Source organism: Perognathus longimembris, chromosome 14 (genome assembly GCF_023159225.1).
Source record: "Perognathus longimembris pacificus isolate PPM17 chromosome 14, ASM2315922v1, whole genome shotgun sequence".
Taxonomy (NCBI): domain Eukaryota; kingdom Metazoa; phylum Chordata; class Mammalia; order Rodentia; family Heteromyidae; genus Perognathus; species Perognathus longimembris.
This window is the reverse complement of record NC_063174.1, coordinates 2,300,112-2,309,030: the sequence shown is the minus strand read 5'-3', so window position 1 is coordinate 2,309,030 and position 8,919 is coordinate 2,300,112. Positions and strand designations below refer to the sequence as shown.

The 8,919-nt window shown below is 38.3% G+C and overlaps 1 pseudogene; it reads left to right on the top strand.

Moving 5' to 3' along the window:
* The first annotated feature begins 3,295 nt into the window (after positions 1–3,295).
* LOC125363727 lies at positions 3,296–3,372 on the top strand (annotated as a pseudogene).
* The last annotated feature ends 5,547 nt before the right edge of the window (positions 3,373–8,919 follow it).

Here is an 8,919-nt window from a genome sequence, read left to right as displayed (position 1 = left end):
TTGGCATGTTTTCTGTAGAGAATTCTGTATTTGTGTCTACTGCCTATTTTAAAATCAAATTATTTGATGTGTTGTTGTTACTGTCTTATGGGATTTCATTGGTGCTGGTGAGTGTTTGTTGTTATTGTTTTATTTTGACATCAAACTTTGAATTCCTTATCTACGGTAGATAATATTCTCATCAGATGTATAATTTGCAAATATGTTCTTCAATTCTACAATTTTCTCCGTGGTTGAAGCATTGTTTCCTTTGCTATAGAGAAGCCGTCTCTGTGGCGTAATTCCATTTATCTCCTTTTGCTTTTGTTTTCCGTGTTTTAGTTTCTTACCGAATACTCTGCCAACCTCAATGAGCTAAAGCATTTTCTGTTTTCTTCTAATGGCTTTATAGCTCCTGGTCTTACTGTTAGAACTGCAGTCAATTGTGGGTTAACTTTTTGTACCTGAAGATTTTTTTAATAATTCTTTCATTCTTCTATATTTGAATGTTCAATTTTCCAGCCCCATTTGTTGGAAAGGCTGTCCTTTCTGTAAGGTATGTTGTGTGGTCAAAGACCAGTTGTCTATAGGTGCTTAGATTTATTTGTAGATTTGTCTATTCGGTCCCATTGATAACATGTTTGCGCATATGTAAATATCTGTTTTAATTACTGTAGCTGTGTAGTATATTTCAAGTTCAAGTATCATAATGCATCCGATTTTAGTCTTTTTGGTCAAGATTGATTTAGATTTTCAGGGGGTTGTGCGTGTGTGTTGTTCATATAAATTTTAGGAGTTTTTGTTTGTCTGTTTGTTTCATGAAGAAAATCATTGACATCACACCAGAACTATAAAAAAGACTTCGGTCTTTTTATATATTAGGGTCTTCACATCTATGAACCCAAGATGTCTCCCCCATGTACCCCTTCAATTTTCTAATAGTTTTGATTACATTTTTTGGTCCCATTTTTGTTAACTTTCATCCTCAGATATTTTATTATATTTTATGGCTATTAAAAATGGAATTGTTTCCTTAATTTATTTTTTTTAGCTAGGTTGCTATTAGTATATAGAATGCTACCAAGTTTATATGTTGGGTTTGAATCTTGCAGCTATGCTGACTTTTTTTCTAAGACATTTTGGTGAAGTCATTGGAATTCTTTTCTTAATCAAATTTGTAAATCAACCTTTATTCTCACTTTTTTTTTTTGTCAGTCCCGGGCCTTGAACTCTTGGGCCTGGGTACTGTCCCAAAGCTCCTTTGTCTTAGGAGCTAGCACTCTACCACTTGAGCTACCGCACAACTTGTGACTTTTTCTGTGACTATTGGACATGAGACTCACAGACGTTCCTTCCAGGTTGGCTTTGAACAGTGATCCTCAGATCTCAGCCTCCTGAACAGATAGGATGACAGGCGTGAGCCGCCAATACCCAGCATGATATACTATCATAAATAAATTGGATTGTATATATTTACATTTTTCAAGATGGGGTTATAAGATAGATAAATTATAATATATTTATTTTGCCCCTGTGGTAAAAGGAGCTACAACCTACTCATTTAACAAAATTTATAAGTATAGTAAGTAATGATTGATTAGCAGATGTTCATTTCAGAAATGGGCCTCATTGTGCCATTTCCATATACAGGTGTAATTCACATTGATCACATTCATCCTCTTTGTTTCTCATCCCTCATTTTTTTTCTTCTTCATCCACACCCTTAATGGTTCCCCACTTTTTTATTTATAAACTTTTTTCTACAAGTGAGAGAGAACATGTAGTACTTGTCTTTCTGAGACAGACTTGTTTTATGTATACATTGTGATATGATTAAATCAAACTAGTAACAGACCCATGAGTCTCAGAATCACATCATCTAAATGTCTTGAGTATTCTATTTTTCTTTTTTTGTTTCTGTGGCACGGAGGAATTGAGCCCAGGGCTTCATGCATGCTAAGCAAGCATTCTACCATGAAGCCACATTCCCAGTGAGAATTCTAGTTTTAATACTACAATCTATTATAAAACACTTTTCTGAAAAAAGAAACTCTTGCATTTCTTCTCTGCTTTCTGAAAACACTGTATGCATATATATGCATATATATAGATATATATATATATATATCTTCAAGTATGTTTGAATGCTGTGAAAACCCAAAATATCTCCTAGTAGTTAACTTTCAAGAAGTATATTTTATTATCCATATCTTTAAAACATTCTTACATTTTCCAGTTCAGAAGCCTTCATAAATTATTTTCAAAGATAAGTTTTAGCTAGGCACTTCCCAAGAAAATCTATGAACTAAAACATTAGTACATGCTCTGTGGCCTTATTTTAATAAGAAACATCCTTGATAAAGCAAATAATGCTGCATTGAAAACCCGCTGCCTGGGAAGGATATTCTTGCTTCCCGCAATTGATGATCCAAAGCAGGCGCTATCAGTTCATGAAGCCATGTACTCAGTCTTACAAACGAGAAATGCCTTGAATGAATTCACACTTGCACTAAACCACTGGCACCGCAGGGAAAGTCCCCATCTTCTCTAAACATGAGCCTTTCCCTCATTTCCTAACCTGACCGTAGGAAAAGGATTGTGGGACTTGTTCCAAAATGAACCTAGGCCTATGCAGATCCTAGCAGCGTAGACTGCCTCACCGTGGTGATCAGATTACCACCTCTGGTGGTGGCTAGAAAAGTAAAGCAAAACATTTCTACCAGAACCGAATTCAATCGTGGGGCAAGATGGGTGGGTCCAAAAGTGGGGATACCAAACAATTTGTTCTGAGACTCTCTTCTCTCTTCTAGCTAGTTGTAGAGCTTGCCTTCTTTTAAGTTCAACACGATAGTCTTCCTGTTCCAACAAAGGCCTGTTTAGCAATGTGTAAATAAATGTTAAATTTAAAAACAGCGTGCAATAAATGTAATTTGTATTTTTAGTTATACGTTCTCAGGCAGAACTACGCTCCAAGCCTAGGAGGCTTACTTAATATAGTAGTCAGGATTCTGTACTGTACAGAATCACCATAAGTGAATGGATGTATAATAATCGTAAATGTGCAGCGATGAGTTGTTCTGCCAGGTGCTTGTGGCTCTTACCTGTAAATCCAAAGTACTACAAAGGCTGATAGCTGACAATTGTGATTCAAAACCCCAGGTAGACAAATCAGAGAGATTCCTATCTCCAGTTAACCAGTACAATGCTGAAAGTGGCCATGTGGTTCAAGTGGTAAAAAGCTAAGCAAGAGCCTGACTCCCTGAGTTCAAGCCCTCCTAGCAGTTTGAAGACTGGAAAGAATGATGGATTGCCACCTAAGTCTATACTTTCAGGACTCTTTTCTATAGTTTGTTACTGAAATATCTACTATAAGCAGGAGGCATTCCAATTGGTGGTATTTTTAAAAATACACATTTTGCTTCTCACATGCAGTTCAATAGATTTCTCAAATATTAAGTGTATATTGGAGCTCTGAAAAAATTATATAAAATGAATTAATTTTTATAAAAACAATTATAAGGGAGTTTACTAATGCAGATAACCAATAGAATATTCAGACGTGGCTACTGTATATGTTTTTGGTACACTGCGTATTGTATATATGTCTACCTGATCTAGGGAAGGGAAAGAAAAACAGGGTGTAAGATATCTCAGGAAATGTACACACTGCCCTACTATGTAACTGTACCCCTTTTGCACAACACCTTGTCAAAAAAATTTTAATTAATAAATTAAAAAAATAAAAAAAGAATATTCAGGACTCAGGCAATGCAGTATTCGAGAAAAATGATACCCATTGTAAAACTGTCATGATGACCAGCATATTAGTTCTGCCTGTCAGACAACAGTAAGAACCGCCAGTCATTGTGACAAACCAAAATGCCACTAACAATTTCAGAAACAATCCCTAGAACGTCAAGATGGCTATGGTGAGAGTTCGTGGTCTAACAGCTTACCTAGACCATGTTTTGTTTCATTGAGCCGTAAAGTCCTTATAAATGGAAGCAAGAACTTGAAAACAACCTTCAGCATGTGTTTTTCACTTGGTAACAATTTGCTGGCTCATAAAGAGGACAGAAGAGCAAGATTAAATTCATAGATTTAAATATCCTTATTAACTCCTTTACAAGTGAACCAAAAGTAGAGTGCTAATTAAAAATAGATTCTAGTGGGGGCAGTTCCTTTTCTGTCTGAGCCTCACTTTGAAACACATTTAGTATCCTGTTTATCACACGAAACTCCATTCCAATCTACTTGCTTAACATGTTCTATTGTATCTCATGGCACTTGTATGCTTAATTAAATTTTTGCAGCAGCGCAATTCTGCCTTTTGAGGCAATGCACTTCTCTCAATCACTCTGATTTTCTTATGAAAGCAAATAAAAGGCACTAATAAAATACTCTCTTCTCATTTCTAAAAGCAAATGCTATTTGCCTATACTTGATCCCATATGCAACTAATTAAGCACACGTTTTCTATAGCAGGTTTGAAGTGGCAAATAATTCGAGGTGATATGTCACACGGGCAAATAATTAGGGGTGTTTATAAGAAACATGTGGCTGGAGAATAGGTTTTTGTATGGCCCTTGCAGTACCCTTGCAATGCCCTATAAAGATAGGTGTTTAGTACACGTGCAGTTCTCTCTATAGTGAAAGTGATAAAAGCTTCAATCCTCATCATACAGAAGAGCTCAGAATTATTTAAAGAGAAAGCTTCATATTCTTAAAAACCAGAATTGTTCATGGTCAAAGGAGATGTGACAAGACATCTTCACATTTCAATTGCAACTTAACAGCATAAGGTTCAAGGAAATAAATGGAACATTAATACTTTTTTGGAAAGAAATACAGAGAAGGCATTTGATCAAATTACAGTTTATACATGAATGATTAGAACTGTATTTTACCATTTACCAGGAAATGGAATAGTCTGGGGGGAAAAAAATTGCTAAGCAAAATAAGTCAGGCCCAGAGAGACAAAGCTTGCATGCTTTCCCTTATAAGTGGAAGCTAGATTTAGTTTGTTAACTTGTAAGTAACACGCAAGTATATCAAAATGTATTAACTGAACTATGGTAGATGCAAAGGAGATCTCAAATAGTGCAATTCCCTTAGAAAGGAGAGTGATGGGGGCGGGGGAAGGATGGTGAGAATGTTGAAAGGGTGACACTGATCAAGAAAGACACAGTGTGTTCATAAACCGCTGTGTTAAACGGCAACACCTCTGTACTCAACACCAACTTAAAGGTCTGTGCAGTCAGATTTCCAGAATGAAGTATATAAAAGCCCCAAACATAGAATTAAGAAACGCTTCCTAAATAGAATTTTTTTTAATTTCTCTGAGAGGATTCTTGAAATTCTGTGATATACGTGATAAAGTAAAATTCTGAAATGAAGGGTATCTGAAAAAAATTAATGCAAGACATAAAATAAGAGCACCTCAGAAGTGGGTTTTTGTATGTGAGAGTTTTATTCAACTAATCAATTAGATTCAAATTCACTAATCAATTATAATGAATTCAAATGAGCCAGTCACTCAGTTCAACAGAGTTCTGTATATCCTTGGAACTTGATAAGACCCTAGTCTGTGCATGGACACTTGATAATGAACCCAATATTTGTCATGAGCTCTTCCTCCTTGTTTTCTTAGAAATTCGGCCAACCTGCAGGTATTAAAAACCCTACACAAGCCTGGTATTGTGGCTCACTCCTGTAGTCCTAGCTACCCAGGAGGCTGAGACCAGAGAATCCCACTTCAAAGACAGATTGAGCAGTAGTCTTTTGTGACACTTATCCCCCATTAACTACCAAAAAGGCAGAAGTAGAGCTTCGACCTAGCAGCCTTAAGCGAAAAAGCGTCCAGGCCCTGTTTCGTGAGCCCTGGGACTGGCGCACACACACACACACACACACACACACACACACACACACACAAATCTTCTTTATCCACATTTGGACCCCTCCCGCCTTTTAATGGCTAACCACCCCATGCAGTTATTAACTACATCCGAATATATTACTCTCAGTCCTACAAATCTTACATCCGCTCAAAAACCTACATTCCTGGGCTGGGGATATAGCCTAGTGGCAAAAGTGCCTGCCTCGGATACACGAGGCCCTAGGTTCAATTCCCCAGCACCACATATACAGAAAACGGCCAGAAGTGGCGCTGTGGCTCAAGTGGCAGAGTGCTAGCCTTGAGCGGGAAGAAGCCAGGGACAGTGCTCAGGCCCTGAGTCCAAGGCCCAGGATTGGCCAAAAAAAAAACAAAAAAAAAAAAACCTACATTCCTTTTTACTACATGATCGTATTCCATTATTCAGTTATTCTGTTTTGTTCCAACCAGATACAATGCAGGGACTCATGTCAGGGGTCTGATAACATTAATACATATTTCTCACTTTTCATAAATGTTAACATCACTCTAAAACAGAAGAATCTATTGTTGGTCACAGTTCACTAATTTGCACATTTAAAAATATACAACTAGAAGCATCAACTAGCTTACAGATGTGTATCCTTCTCTAAAGACTTCTTATAAAAAGAATGAAAGTTTTCTTCATTCTCTGTTCAAAAATCATTACAGACAAAATATCTTACCCAGCTGGTCATAAGCACACTAAAAAACAACCAGTGATGTCTAAGTCTAAAATATTCAAGTCCGTAATTCTTCCTAAATATCCTATAAATAAATAAATGGTGTGATTGAAAACCAGCCACACTTGAATTGTTTCCTGTTAGGATTTGAACCGTGCCATGGCCAGTCCCTTGGAACAAACTGCTCTAAGAGTTGCAAAGCCGGCGACCATGGCTCACACCTGTAATCCTCGCTACTCGGGATTGTGGTTTGAAGCCAGCCAGGCCAAAAAGCCCATGAGACCCTCATCCCCAACTAACCAAAAAAGATGGAACTGGAGCCCTGGTTCATGTGGTAGAAAACTAGCCTCGCCTTGAGTCACAAAAGCTTAGGGACAACACGCAGGCCCGGAATGCAAGATGCAGAACTGGCGAGAATAAAAATAAAGATAAAAAGATGGGAGTTGGAAAGCAGAGCGTGTTCCTTATAGATGAAAATTACATGTTTTAGCGATGGTAATGATGAAAGGGGTCACAATGATAATGATGCGTTACAGTCATAAACTGCTTTGTTAAATAGCAATTCCTTTCTTCTAATACCTAAAGATAATAAAATATTTTAAGTAACCTAGTTAAAAGACATGTGTTACATGGATTTTTTTATTTCCCAAAAACAAACATGTATATTTAGAACATAGATCATTGGAGAATTTGACAAAAATACATTGCACTGTGAAACAAAACACACTAATCTCGCTTCTGAAGTCAAGTCTGTATTGCATGTTACTCTTTTTGATGGGCTGGAAAGAGATTCACAGCATTGTGAGAGTTAAGTATCCTCTCTACTACTTCCATAAAAGCTTGTCTCCAAAGCAAGCACATTTCCTCTAAGATGTTCAGAATCATATATTGTAGCCATGCTGACCACTAATTTATTATTCTCCTCCATTAACTGTCTAGATTGTGTGGTTTTTCTTTGCCAATCATATTCCTATTAATACCGGGGAAATATTTTGTGTGTCCCCAACCTCCCCAGGGAAAGAAAGTATTCTACAAAGAAGAAAGTGTTCCCATGATTGCCTCATGACTCAAGCTAAAATCTGAAGGGAAAATAAAAATAATATGAAAGGGGAGTAACAAAAGAATAACTGAAGCAAGAGAGAAACCAAAAATGGAAACTTCTCCCAGGCTGCCGGAGGGGTGAAATGGCTTCACACCGGGGCCCGAAAGGAAAGGCACTCACGATAAAAATCACAATTCCATAAGAAAATGAGTCGGAGAGGAGCAGAGCCGAAAGGCACACAAACAAACAAAAGTGTATCAGGAGAAAGCACGGGTGAATGTAAGGAAAGAAAAGGCAGCAGGTCGGTGCTCGCGTTGACTGCGTTAGCACTGTTGGGTGGAATCAGTGTCCCCGCTTGTTATTAAAGCTCTGCAGGACAAGACAGTGGACGACACCCCAGAAAAGCAGAACCGGACGGCAGCTTAGCATCCTGCATGAGCCCCTGCCCTGTGCACTGGGAACCAGTCACCGCACGCCCTTTCTCTGTGCAAGCTCTGCACGCTTCGGTGAGGCGTTGTTCACCGTGACGCCCTGCTTTCCTGCCTCGGTGTTTTCTGGTGGAGAGTTACAGTCCTGGTGTCATTTCTCCTCCGCATCCAAGGCTTCGTTTTTCGGTGCCTACTCTCAAGAGGAGGTGCCGTTGCCTTTGCTTTTTGACAGTTCCATTATAGAGGTGGCTAAGTGAAATGGCTGTGTGTTTACTCTGTTTGGGATTTACTGAGCTCCTTGGCTCTTTAAGTTTATGTCTTCTACCGCATTTAGGAAGCTTTCAACCGTCGTTTCTTTCACAGTATTTTTTCCTTTTTTTCTTTCTTTTGTTAATAATAGAATTAGACTTAGGTACTCATGCTTGCCTGGCTTGCTTACTCAGCTGACGTTCTACACTTGACCCGTGCTTCCAGCTGAACTTTTTGCTGGTGATTTTGGAGGTGGAATCTGATGAACTTTTCTTGTCTGGACTTGCCACAAACTGCATGGCTCCAGATTTTAGCTTACAGGGTCGCTAGGATGACAGGTATGAGCTACTGAAGCTTTTACTTCATAAAATTATGTATGTGTGTTGGGGTGTGTATGTGTGTGTGTGTGTGTGTGTGTGTGTGTGTTCTCAGAACCTCTTTGGGGCTTTAGTCTCCAGGACTTTAATTGTTTTATTTTCAATTTCATGCACATATGTGTATACAGTTGACAGCATACTTTGCAATCTGTTTCATTTGTGGAATGGCTACTCAGAGCTGATTAACAAATGCATTACTTCACATGCATTGGGGGGCTTCCTTAGGTGCTGAGCACTGCTTGGTTCC